Source organism: Pelobates fuscus, chromosome 9, assembly GCF_036172605.1.
Source record: "Pelobates fuscus isolate aPelFus1 chromosome 9, aPelFus1.pri, whole genome shotgun sequence".
Lineage (NCBI taxonomy): Eukaryota > Metazoa > Chordata > Amphibia > Anura > Pelobatidae > Pelobates > Pelobates fuscus.
The window spans coordinates 64,433,859-64,448,534 of NC_086325.1; the positions used below are offsets into that span (position 1 = coordinate 64,433,859).

Sequence of the window (14,676 nt, forward strand, 5' to 3'; positions counted from 1 at the left end):
GAGGCTGACAAATTACCGCCTCACAGACCCTACGATTGTGCTATCGATTTATTGCCTGGCAGTATACCTCCAAAGGGCAGGGTGTAGCCTTTATCTGTTCAAGAAAACTGTGTCATGGAGGAGTATATTAAGGAATCACTAGAAAAGGGGTTTATTAGGAGATCCTCTTTTCCAGCTGGAGCGGGGTTCTTCTTTGTATCGAAGAAAGAAGGTGATTTAAGACCGTGTATCGATTATAGAGGTCTAAATAAAATCACTATCAAAAATGCATACCCTATTCCTTTAATCATGGAATTATTCGACAGGCTCAAACATGCTACTGTATTCACTAAATTGGATCTTAGAGGTGCATACAATTTAATACGTATTAAGAAAGACCACGAATGGAAGACGGTTTCTTTTCCAAACAAATGTCCAAAGCAGAAAAGAATTATGCTGTGGGTAATCGCGAACTCCTTGCTATTATTTTAGCACTTAAAGAATGGAGACATTTGTTAGAAGGAACTAAGGATCCTATCCTCATATTTACGGATCACAAGAACCTATCCTACCTTAGTGAGGCTAAAAGATTGTCTTCTAGGCAGGCTAGGTGGTCACTGTTTTTGTCTCATTTCAATTATATTATCACCTATAGGCCAGGTGATCGCAACACTAAAGCAGATGCTCTATCCAGACAGTTCGAAACTGCTGACAAACAGGAGATTGATGTTACTCCCGTCATTCCCCCAGACAGGATAATAGCTACTACTATATTGTCTATTTCCTCGTCCCTCTTGCAGGCCATACAAGCGAAACAAAGCATGGCCCCTAGCGAGAGGCCTACTGATAAACTATTCGTTGATGTTCCCGAGAGACAGGAGATTCTGTCATTGTATCATGACACTAAGACTGCTGAACATCCTGGTATTTCCAAAACGGTGTCAGCTGTTTCTTGGTATTTCTGGTGGGATTCCTTACGTAAGGATGTCACCGACTATATAGGTGCTTGTAGTATTTGTGCCTGTATGAAATCTTCTCGTAGCGTTCCCTGTGGGCTGTTGCATCCGTTACCCGTTCCCGAGAGACCTTGGTCTAACCTGTCCATGGATTTTATTGTTGAATTACCCCCTTCGAACGGTAACACAGTTATCCTAATGATAGTAGATCGGTTTTCCAAGATGGCCCACTTTGTGTCTCTTCGCAAGCTGCCCACGTATAGGGAACTGGCACTTATCTTCGCTAGAGAGGTGTTTCGGTTGCATGGCATTCCCGTATCTATTGTGTCCGATAGGGATAGCCAATTTATTTCCAGGTTCTGGAAAGCCTTTTGTTCGGAAATGGGTATTACTCTCTCATTTTCTTCCGCTTACCACCCCCAGTCTAATGGAGCTGCTGAACGTGCCAATCAATCTCTGGAGCAGTACCTTCGTTGTTTCGTATCCCACCATCAGAACAATTGGGCTGACCTTCTTCCTTGGACTGAGTTTGCTCGGAATAACGCTACTCACGATTCTTCCGTCAAAAGTACTTTTTACGTTGTCTATGGCCAGCATCCCATTGTTCTTCCGGCTGCATTCTCCTCACAGGGCATGCCAGTTCTGGATGAGCATTTGGCTGGTTTGCGTAATACTTGGGAGCAGGTTCAGCGTTCTTTGGTGGATTCCGCTGCTCGCCAGAAGGTGCAGGCTGACATGCATCGCAGGGCGGCTCCTTCTTATGTCGTGGGGGACAGGGTTTTGCTTTCCACGCGAAATATTCGCCTCCGGGTGCCTTCTATGAAATTGGCTGCCCACTTTATTGGTCCTTATCGTGTTTTGCATAAGGTTAATCCTGTTTCGTATGCCTTGGGTCTTCCTAAGAATCTGCGGATTCCTAATGTCTTTCACACTTCGTTGTTGAAGCCTTACGTACGCAACCGCTATACCCGGCATACCCCTCCTCCCCCTCCTGTCTCTGTGGAGGGTCATGAGGAGTTTGAAGTTTCTGCCATTCTTGACTCTCGTTTCCTTAGAGGTCGACTTCAATACCTGGTGCATTGGAAGGGCTATGGGCCTGAGGAGCACAGTTGGATTTCCGCTGATGCTGTTCACGCTCCTCGCCTTGTGCGTTCCTTCCATTCTCGTTTTCCTGCCAGGCCTGGCCCTCCCGGAGGGCGTGTCCTCATGGGGGTACTGTAGCGGTACTTACCCTTTCCAGGGGCCGGCCGGGGTCCTCTGTTCGAGCCGCGCGCGGTCCTGCTGCTGCACGAGCCGTGCGCGGCTTATCCGACGGCTGGGACAGGAAGGTGGGCAGTGACCGCAAGAAGCGGTCACGTGTCCCGCCTGACTTTAAGAGCGCGACGCGGGTCTCGGGCGCGCTCTTAAAGGGACAGTGGGAGCCTAAATTGGAAAAGGCCTCCGATTGGTCCCTGTCATGCCACACTCCCCATACACTTACCTTTTGGGGGCGTGGATATGACAGGGGCCAATCAAAATAGGTGTTTAGTTATATATATATATATATTCACATTCACCTTTTTCCCTTAGTTCCTTGCCCTATCGTGGTTTCTGTTTCAGTTCCCTTTAGCGCTTGTTGTATTCAGTTGTGTTTCTCCGTACTTGACCTTGGCTTTGTTTTCTGACTACGTTATCTCTTTATCCTTATCTGTTCTGTTTGCCGGCTTGCTGTTTACTGTGTACCAGACCCCGGCTAGTCCTAGTTTACGTTGTCTCTTTGTGCCCTTCTCCTCGGATCGTTCCTGATTCTGTACTTTTCCTATATACGTCGAGTCCGGACACTCTAAGGTCCGGTAGACGTATCTCCCCTCTGTGTTGTCTTCTGTTTAGCTGAATCCTGCGTGTTGGGGTATATTTTCGTTACAGATATGAATCTCACTGCTCTCCAGAACCCACTGCTTAAACAGTGTTAATATTCATTAAGAAGCCTGTGGAATGCCCGGTCTGGGTTACAGGAGGTGATTTTTGCTTTTTTTTTTTTTTTTTAAATGTAATTTATTTTGTGGATCTTGAGGAATTTAAGACTGAAAGGGCTCAGAATACTAAAATCCATATTTGGGTACAGTTTAGTTTGAGTTGCAAACAAGGAGTGATTGAGATGATAAAAAAAATTAAATAAAATAAAAACATGAATTAAGTCTAACTACAATCGTTTGGTGTGGTGTATTAATATTTGTTTTGGTTTGTACTTACCGTATATACTCGAGTATAAGCCCACCCGAATATAAGCCGAGGCCCCTAATTTTACCCCAAAAAACTGGGAAAACGTATTGACTCGAGTATAAGACTAGGGTGGGAAATGCAGCAGCTGCTGGTAAATTTCTAAATAAAATTAGATCCTTAAAAAATTATATTAATTGAATATTTATTTACAGTGTGTGTATATAATGAATGCAGTGTGTGTGTATGAGAATGCAGTGTGTGTGTATGAGTGCAGTGTATATGAATGGAAGGGGGGTGTGTATGAGAATGCTGTGTGTATGAGTGCAGTGTGTGTGTGTATGAGTGCAGTGTGTGTGTATGAGTGCAGTGTGTGTGTATGAGTGCAGTGTGTGTGTATGAGTGCAGTGTGTGTGTATGAATGCTGTGTGTGTGTATGAATGCTGTGTGTGTATGAATGCTGTGTGTATGAGTGCAGTGTGTGTATGAGTGCAGTGTGTGTGTATGAGAATGCTGTGTGTGTGTGTATGAGAATGCTGTGTGTATGAGTGCAGTGTGTGTGTATGAGTGCAGTGTGTGTGTGTATGAGTGCAGTGTGTGTGTATGAATGCAGTGTGTGTGTGTATGAGTGCAGTGTGTGTGTATGAGAATGCTGTGTGTATGAGTGCAGTGTGTGTGTATGAATGCAGTGTGTGTGTATGAATGCAGTGTGTGTATGTGTGTGTGTAATGCAGAGTGTGATGCAGAGCCTTGGTGGGGGGGTGGGCATTTTTATTTTTTAATTATTATTTTAATATTTTTTTTGTTTCATTACATTTTTTTATTATTATTATTTTTTTATTTTATTATTATTTTTTATTTTATTATTTTTTTTTATTATTTTTTTTATTATTATTAATATATATACACATTTTTTCGTCCCCCCTCCCTGCTTGCTAGCTGGCCAGGGAGGGGGGGCTCTCCTTCCCTGGTGGTCCAGTGGATGGGCACTGTGTAGGAGCTCTCTCCTCCTCCGCCGGTCCGTTCAGCTCTTCTGTCAGCTCACAGTGTAAATCTCGCGAGAGCCGCGGCTCTCGCGAGATTTACACTGGGAGCTGACCGAGGTGCTGAACGGACCGGCGGAGGAGGAGAGAGCTGACAGGAGCTGCAGGAAAGGTAAGTAACATCTCTCTGCAGCCCCCACAGCCCCATTGTCTGTATTATGGCAATGTAAATTGCCATAATACAGACTCGAGTATAAGCCGAGTTGGGGTTTTTCAGCACAAAAAATGTGCTGAAAAACTCGGCTTATACTCGAGTATATACGGTATATTTCTAATTTCGTTTCCACAACACTTTGGATATCCAATGCTTTATATACTGCTATTTGAAAAGAAACACTGTTTTTCTGTTGATATTTAGCATGACTGGGCTCAATGTTTCTAGAATGTATGAGCCAAACATCCTTGCATGTTATATCAGTGCTTTATTGATAAAAAAAATAATATCATGCAGCATTGCACAATGACCAGACAAAATATCCAAATCATGGGAGAAGGGTTAGATTAATAGCTAGAACCAATATACCCCCAATAATAAAAATATTTTTTTGGTTAATACATTTATATTAGATAAGATTTTTTTATTTTATTTTTTTACATTCCACCCGTATCACTATTTAGGGCCCAAATTCCTCTGGCCCTCTTTTCTCTCCTATCATCCTTTTTTTCTAGGAGCTCTGTATTGTTGGTTTGTCTGAGTGTATAACAGAGCTCCACAGCAATAATACTCACAGCAATGTGTCTTTAAACTACAATAATGTGTTTAGAAATCAGTCTGTATAAATAAGATGCATTGTTCTTGTTCTGAATTACTAATTGTTATTAGGAAATCACCTAACATTTCCTTGGTCTGCCCCACCCATGGTAACTCCGCACTTACACCTCTATAATTAAAGGGACACTATAGTCACCAGAACAACTACATCTTATTGAATTTGTTCTGGTGAGTAGAATCATTACCTTCAGGCTTTTTGCTGTATACACTGTCTTTTCATAGAAAATGCAGTGTTTACATTACAGCCTAGTGATAACTTCACTGGCCACTTTTCAGATGGCTGTTAGAGATCTTTCATGGGTCATGGCTGCCTAAAATGCATCCAAACATTCAGTATCTCCTCCCTCTGCATGCAGACACTGAACTTTCCTCATATAAATGCATCTCTATGAGGAGATGCTGATTGGCCAGGGCTGTGTTTGAATTATGCTGATCTGCCTCCTTGTCAGTCTCAGCCAATCCTATGGGGAAGCATTGTGATTGGATCAGGTCATTCTTTCTGCTGATGTCAGCAGACCGCTTGTTTTTCTGAGTCTAACAGCATGCAGAGTTACAGCTTCAGGCTTGAATACAGTAAGAATTTTACTAAATTTATGGAGGCATGAGGGGCCCAGGGGGCTAGATGGTGGTTTAAACACTATAGGGTTAGGAATACATGTTTGTGTTCCTGACCCTATAGTGATCATTTAAAGGGTCCCTCCTTGTCTATTTGAAATGTTGGAAGGTGTGTTATTAAATTATTATTTTAAACATTTGCCTGCTGGCAGCTTGTGCTACAATTGGGCATATATTACAGATTTATGTAGGTTCAACCACAAAAAGCATTTATTTTTCCCGTTTGAAGGTCACCAGATTTGTTCAGAGTGAATGTGGTTAACATTCCCTGTTTGGTAAATATGTGAATCCTCTATTTTACATACAATTCACATCACATTTTCAGTCAACAGGTCAACTAGAATTTAACTGCATTTTCCCCACCTGTTACCAAATCAATTACCTGGCAGTTGGGGTTGTGGAAAAAATGTGCTTAAAATAAGACTGAACTTGATTAAACGCTTGAGAGCCAGTCCATTTTTCAGATGCACACCACTGTGTGTACCGTAAAAGTGTACCCTTTAATTCAGAGATGTTTGTACTATAATGTTATCGAGATTTAAACACACGACAATTCCCAGGCAACCATGAACAATACAACAAGGTTTATAAGCAAACAAAAACATAGCAACTATCTATATCTACACACGTTTGTGTTTCACAGAATGTTATCACTTCCATAGTGTGACTATTCGTGTGTGCGTAATACAATCTATAAGCTGAGCCATTAGAACACTTTTATACAACACTCTGGACTCCAACACGAATTTAGCACATTTTATAGGCCTTGCTGTGTGTTTCTCCATGTTTAAATCTACTTAGTTTTAGTAAAAAACAAAGAAATGATCTGCTCATTTCTGTAGTATAGCCCCAACCCATGGACCATGCATCCCCTCTTCAGAAAACGCCTTCCTGATTCAAAGGTAAACGCTGCAGTGATTGCCCTAGAACCAAATCACTGGCCTCTTTTTTTTTTACCTGAATAGCACTACAAGACTGTGCTAAGGGAAAAGGGGTAGATAGTAAAAGAACAAGGGACGACAAGTTATGTAGGCAACTTCGAATGAGGTTGCTTTGTGAAACTATAAGGCAGGGCGAAGGAGGGGCAGGTTATGCTGCAGAAAGATACAAAACGGATTGTTGTTGTTTTTTTTGGCTTAGTATTTTTTTTTTCTTTTTTTTTCCCTAAACAAAATTAAAGATATTTAAACAGGAAAGAAAATACAGCATGTTGGGTTGTTGCCCAGAGTGTTCATGTATTCCTTAATCAGTAAATACTTCCAGTAACATGTCTTTAAACTAAAATAAATGTGTTTAGAAATCAGCCTGTGTGAATAAGATACATTTCTTATTGTTATTAATTGCATAAATTGTTATTTTACACCTCAAATTTCTCAGAACAGCCCGCCCCTGGCCACGCCCACACACCTCTTTGTCCATTTGAAATTTTGGAAGGTATGTTGGTGATTAGCAAATAAAGATGTAGCCTCTTATGATGTCATCCCTGTTTCTATCAAACTGAGAAACTTTTGGGCAATTTTACAATAGATGGGGCTTCCAAGTGTTTACTGCCTGCCCCGCCCCGCCGCTCCAGATCCAATACTGTGCAAACGACACTCTGCATCATCTGTACAAAGTTCTCTAAAGTAAGCAGGTCAGCCATGTTTAAGTTAATAGATCATAAAATAGTGCATTGGCCAATTTACCATTTGATGATATTTAGCAAGTTCCGATCTCGACTCTGTCAGTAATCAACCCATATGTGTTTACTTGTAAACCACCCATCTTACATAAAACAGCAACTTTGCAAGAAGACTAAACATGAATTTTATAATTCACTGAAATACAGGTACTATAACATCATGGGGTTTATTTACTAAGCAGTGAGTTGCAAAAAGTGGTTGTAAAAACTGGTTCAGAGTAAAATCTGGGATTTGTGTATCATATCTTGACATTATTCACCATTTGGAGAACAAAACCTCTCCCTCTCGACTTGTTGGAATAGAACGCTAATAAGCTATGAGTCTTGACACATTCAATGAACTAAAAATGGTGTTGTAAATATATGAATTAATTACTCCAGTGCAGTAACTAGTACTACGAGGGGCAATAAACCAGTTTACACTCATATTGGCATATTGACTAAACATCAAATTGTAGGGGACTGAGAACTTAATTTGCTTAAAGGGACACTATAGTCACCTGAACAACTTTAGCTTAATGAAGCAGTTTTGGTGTATAGAACATACCCCTGCAGCCTCACTGCTCAATCCTCTGCCATTTAGGAGTTAAATCCCTTTGTTTATGAACCCTAGTCACACCTCCCTGCATGTGACTTGCACAGCCTTCCATAAACACTTCCTGTAAAGAGAGCCCTATTTAGGCTTTCTTTATTGCAATTTCTATTTGTTTAAGATTTTCTTATCCCCTGCTATGTTAATAGCTTGCTAGACCCTGCAAGAGCCTCCTGTATGTGATTAAAGTTCAATTTAGAGATTGAGATACAGTTATTTAACCCCTTAAGACCGGAGGGCGTACTATTACGTCCTTTTAAAAGCGGCTCTAAACGCAGCCGGACGTAATAGTACGCCCTCCGGTTTTTAGTAACTTACCCGGTCGCTGGCGGTCCCACGCCGGCGATCGCGGTTCGGGGGACTCCCAGGGAGCCCCCCGCGGCACGTCCGCCCTCCAGGAGCCCTCCCGGCCATGTGAGAGTGAGGTCCTTGCGAGGACCTCACAATCACATGGCCGGTATAGCTGCCTGCTGCATTGCCAGCAGGGGGACCAACTGTAATGACAGTTGGTCCCCCTGCTGGCTGAAAATCAAATAAAAATGTTTTAAAACAGTGTAAAAATAAATAAATTATATACTTAGATCATATATATATATTATATATATATGATCTAAGTATATATATACACATATACACACATACACATACACCGTCTAGGTGTATTTTAATATTAATATATATATAATTATATATATATATATTAATATCAAATTACACGTAGACTGATACTGATTAAATATATATATAATTATTGTTATATATATATTTATAAATAATATAAAAAAAATTAATATGTAAATACATAAAAAAATTAAATAAAAAAAATAATTAAAAATAAAATATTAAAAAATATATAGATGTGTTTTATTTCGTTCTAACTGTATTCTGATATTAATATATATATATTTATATCAAAATACACTTATAACGAAATAATATATATATCTATATACATAAATATATACGTATATATCACTATATATATACCTATATATAAATAAAAATATAAAAAAAAAATATATATATATATACGTATATATACACATATGTATATATATACATATATTAATTCTACACATATATTTATGTAATAATTTTACATAATTAGGTATCCTAATTAATTACAATTAGCGGGACCTGCCTGACCACCCATGCCGAAAGTATAGGGAATTTAATTTGCTAGCACTATATTTAACCCTATAACTTTCCAAGACACCAAAAAACCTGTACATGGGGGGTACTGTTTTACTCGGGAGACTTCGCTGAACACAAATATTAGTGTTTCAAAACAGTAAAATGTATTACAACCATGATATCGCCAGTAAAAGTGACGTTTTTTGCATTTTTCACGCACAAACAGCACTTACAGGGACGATATTATTGCTGCAATACTTTTTACTGTTTTGAAACACAAATATTTGTGTTCAGCGAAGTCTCCTGAGTACAACAGTACCCCTCATGTACAGGTTTTATGGTGTTTTCAAAAATTACAGCGTCAAATATAAGGCTTGTGTTTAATTTTTTTCACATTAAAATTCGCCAGATTGCTTACGTTGCCTTTATGACCCTATGGTAGCCCAAGAATGAAAATTACCCCTATGATGGCATACCATTTGCAATAGTAGACAACCAAAGGTATTGCAAATGGGGTATGTCCAGTCTTTTTTAGCAGCCACTTAGTCACAAACACTGGCCAAAATTGGCGTTTTTTGCATTTTTCACACACAAACAAATACAAACGCTAACTTTGGCCAGTGTTTGTGACCAAATGGCTACTAAAAAAGACTGGACATCGCTTATTTGCAATACCTTGGGTCGTCTACTATTGCAAATGGTATGCCATTATGGGTGTAAATTTATTTCCTGGGCTACTATACAGTCTCAAAGGCAACGTAACCAATCTGGCGAATTTCAATTTCAAATGTAACACGCTATATTTGACCCTGTAACTTCCCAAAACACCATAAAACCTGTACATAGGGGGTACTGTTTTACACGTGAGACTTTGCTGAATACAAATATGTGTATTTTATTGCAGTAAAAGCAAACAGTATTATGACATTGACAGTTAAAATGTCATGAAGAACGAAAAAAATCAAAAAAAATCTTATTTTCTCCCATTTTTTTCATATTAAATTATGTTTCATAGCTAAATATTTGATATTAAATGAAAGCCCTGTTTCCCCTGAATAAAATGATATATAATAAGGGGGGGTGCATTTAATATGAAAGAGGTGAATTACGGTTGGACAGACATATAGCGCAAATGCCAGGTTTTGTTTACGTTTTGTTTCGTTCACAACTTGTACATTTGGCTGCGGTGTTAAGGGGTTAAGGTAAATTACATCTGTTTGAAAGTGAAACCAGTTTGTTTTTTTCATGCAGGCTCTGTCAATCATAGCCAGGGGAGGTGTGGCTAGGGCTGCATAAACAGAAACAAAGTTATTTAACTCCTAAATGACAGTGAATTGAGCAGTGAAATTGCAGGGGAATAATCTATACACTAAAACTGCTTTATTTAGCTAAAGTAATTTAGGTGACTATAGTGTTCCTTTAAGTTAGTCAAAAAAAATTATAATTTTGGAAAACTCTCCAAACAAGTCAACAAGTCACAGACAGGTTATTTTAGAGATTAAACCCCCAGTGTCAGCAAGGCAATATAGCGTCAAGTAAAGCCTAATGTTACCAATCCAATCACTTCCCAACTAACTGCTCCAAGCTGGGACTGAAGGAGAGTTAGAAAAGTATTCAAAAATGTTTGAATTCACTTACTTTTAGCCTCGGTTATGTTACTGAGATTTTCATTTGCTACAATTTGGAATTTAGTGAATAAACTCCTTAATCATCTTAGATGTGTAGAGTTCAAATGGACAGTGTTCATGTAGTTCATGCCGAGTACTGAATAAGCACATTTTTGGCAGATTTCCATAATAAAAAATTACCTAACTATTACCAATTACCCAAATATTGTATCTGAAATAAATATTTACATAGACCGCTCATAATGTGTTCCTCTGCATTTTTGTCCTGTCTCCCAGCATTTCCCCTGGATAATAGAATTGGTTCCACAATCCTACACACCTATAAACATATAGTGGGATTAGCTGGTTAGATTGGAGATGCACAGTGATTAATTAAATAGGGACTCCAGGTCCCACAGGCTATAGCTGCAACGTGTACGTAAGGTTACAGTTAGGAATTCTGGGAGTTTTTTTTTTTGTTTTATTTATATTTTGTTTTATAACTAACAATACTTACTAAAGTGAGAATTCAAAGTTAATTTCAAATTTAAGGCCAAAGTAGTTTAACTGACGTATAGCTGACAGACCGTTTTTCCAGTTTAGCTATTCTACCATATATTTAAAATTTACTATGAATTATCAGTTTAGTAAATAAACCATGTTAGGCTTTCTATTAAGCTTTACCCTTACTTCTCCTCCCTCTCAACCTGCTGTTTCTGTTGCTCAGCAAACTCTGCTGTACTCCAGCGGTCAGTATATTTGAGAAGTTGCTTAATTCTTGATGTAGACAATTGGATTTCGATTTTTTATTTACGCTATGCAAATTGTGCATATTGATTTTAATTGTCACCTACATACACAGCCATTTATATATTTTAATGTTGCCTTTTTCCACACCATGCTGTTTGTATTTCCTTTTCTTTACAATAAAACCAAATTTAACATTCAAAGTGCTTTTGAAATCTAAGGCCAAAATAGCCGAATTGGAAAAATTCTCAAATCAGCTATGCTTCCAGTTTGGCCTTAAAATGTAAACTTGCTATTTTAATTCCCAACAATTCTCACTTTATTGAATAACAAGTTTAACGTGTAACTCTGCATGTGTTCTTTTCTGAAATTGGATTCCTAAATCATTTTTTCCTTCAGATTATTGATAATAAATTGGATTGGTATACCCACTACCTTTAGATATCACTATGGTGATCTCTTGTGCTGCTACAGTTCTAAAACAATACAAGCTTACTGTCAGGATTTGTTCTAGTGGGTAAACAATGACATATCTTGAAATGTTTTAATCAGTTACAGGGCTAACATTGTTGTCAGATCCAACATAATTTCCTGGTGAAAAAAAATGTCTTGCATTATGTGGAATTGAGATGCATGGAAGAACAATCAATTCATCAGAAAAGAAGGGATCCCAATTAAAATGCCCGAGTTTTCTCCTGTAACGACTAATGAATTGGACAAAGTACAAAAGTAGATGCCCATCGGTATGCAGTTATGTGTCAAGGAGCCCATTGTGAATTTGATAACTCTATCTGTGGCCAGGCATATGAATACAAATTATAAACAATTAAAATGATGAACTGCTAGCCCAAAACATAAGTCCTACATACATCTACAGCGCTACAGAATTTGTTGGCGCTTTATAAATAATAATAATAATAATGATATTATTAATATTAAATTAATTAGTTTAATAGTGTTCAAGTACCGATAGCACTATCCTTTATGGCATTAAGATAATTTTATTTTTATTTTATTTTATTTTTAAAACATCAACTGTCTAAATGTTAGTTAGTTGCAAATGTTTCATGCAAATCGTGAGATTTTATGCACATTAACTCAAAGGAAGGTAACATTACCTACATCTATAGGGAGCAATTCTGGGGCAAAGTTCTATGGTTTCCATGGTGACTGTTCTACCTTTAGAACTTTGCACTAGAGCTGCTCTTTCTTATTAAATCATGTTAGAAAATGATGAGCAGAGGTGGGTATGATCTTCTACTGTGACTATGCAGTTAGTGTTAGCAAAGACTAAACCCCATAAATAACTAAACTAATCCATAGGACATATTTAACCTGGTGCTCTCTATGTGTTACTACATACAAAGATCAGGAGAAGAGACTTACTGTGTGCAGTCAGCTCCAAGACCTGGGATGCAATGATTACCAGAGGCAGGAGAGTAAAATAAGCATGTGTATTGGCACTGTGTGACTGACCCCTACTGGTCGAATTGGATACAACACCAACAGCTGTATTTCGTATTATTCCAGAAGAATTACTAGGGGTCAAAGTGTCAGATTTAGCATCAGATGATAAAGCATCCAGAAAGTAAATAAGCCTGTGAACGTCCATCATTTGTTGCAAACCTCATACAGAAACTTAGAAGAGGCTTGATTTTCCCAAGCAAGCATTGACAGACCACTGTTTTTTTCCATTAGACATGAAAGACCACTCAGAATGACCCATTAGAAAGTTTCTACTAAATGAACAAGTAGCTTCATTCATGTGTTTTCATGAATTAATGTGGCTGCTGTATACATTCTCTCCTTTAAAGCTAGAGTGAGCTCGAGCAATCTACTTCCACTCCCATCTAACCACCCTGCAAGAATTTATAATATAGCAAATGATACAATAAATGGGAGGCTACATTAGGTCAAATCAGTGTAAAATATATAATTTTCACAATTCTGCGACTATATGGACCAAGACAGAATTCTGCACTGTCAAAGACTGAAAAGGACAGACATTCACTGATGGTAACCTTGGCACCCACATTTTGATCATATTTCACATGATCCTCCTCCAGCCTTTTGGCACAAACCACATTTAAAGAAATTCAATTTGTAAATAGTGGTTGACCTTTTAAGACAGAGACTCAGATAATGTCAATGACATTATCTTGGTAACCCATTTTTCAAATGCATAAAAAGCTCAGTGACCCATTCACCAGTTTTACGATGGCATACATTAAATAACACTGTCATTAGACTCTTGTCAGTGTCATATAAGCCCCTGCAATTCTGAGGAAGTCAGTGTTGCAACAATAAATAAAGTGATAAATACGTATTCCATATACATTGTTAACACAATATATCATAAAGATACATGATTTGTACCATGTAAAATATAAAGATATACTCACTTTCCCTCCTTTAAGAGCCATTTTATGGGTGTTGCTGTTCATGTAACACCCACCTCTTGGCCATCCTCTGCTCCACCTCTATTCTTCTTTGATTTGCCCTGCATGGGATGAAATCTCATTAATGACATCAGCATGCTGGCTTCGTTGCCAACGTTGGAACGGAGTGACATCAGGTCACTCTGTTCCTATACGCTAGCCGGTGCTAGAAGCATTGACTGGACAGCTAGGAAAATATATATTTTTTAAATAGTTTTTTTTTCTCTAATCTATCCACTTGATAGCAAATCTGCTAGCACAATGTATAGATAAATATCGTGCTCAATATAATGAACATACATTGTCTGGGGCATGAGCGGTGCCCTTTATGTTGGCAGTTGCATGTGATCTGACAGCCATGATTCCCCTGCTCTGATCAGCTTCATTGGCAAAAGTAAAAGCGATCTATGGCCCATTGTTGCCTTCTGAAATCTAAATGCAGGGGATAAACCGGTTACTGTTTTTAGAAGTCCCTAGTTGGTTCTGATTAAATTAAAGTGTAGACTAGAGGCTTCTGAATTTTTTAATCCAAGGTCACCTGAATGTGATGCACCCCATGAAACTGCCTCAGCACTTTCCTTCCTCCATCTCTGCTTGTGATACAGTTCACAGAATTCGTAAACTTGACATGAAGATTTAAGCCAAGTGTTGATTTTGGTAGCTGGCCCTGATTTTACTGTAACTCACGCCATGGGAAAACACATACTCAATGGTATCCAACATAGAGTTCTGAGACCCACAATGGATCAATGTCATGTTCCCCACCAGGATCTATCACCATGCCACAAACTGATCTTTAGGCAGTCAGTGGGGGATACTTGGCATCATGCAGATTTTTTTTAACCCCTTAAGGACACATGACATGTGTGATATGTCATGATTCCCTTTTATTCCAGAAGTTTGGTCCTTAAGA

General features: G+C 38.6%; 1 protein-coding gene across 1 annotated transcript in view; it reads right to left on the reverse strand.

The window, feature by feature from the left end:
- FHL1 (four and a half LIM domains 1) overlaps positions 1 to 12,757 on the reverse strand; it is a 78,200-nt gene extending 65,443 nt beyond the window's left edge. The window contains exon 1 of the mRNA XM_063432030.1: positions 12,712 to 12,757. The gene's annotated coding sequence lies outside the window, so the exon portion shown is untranslated. The remainder of the gene's footprint in view (positions 1 to 12,711) is intronic.
- Between the last annotated feature and the right edge of the window lie 1,919 nt (positions 12,758 to 14,676).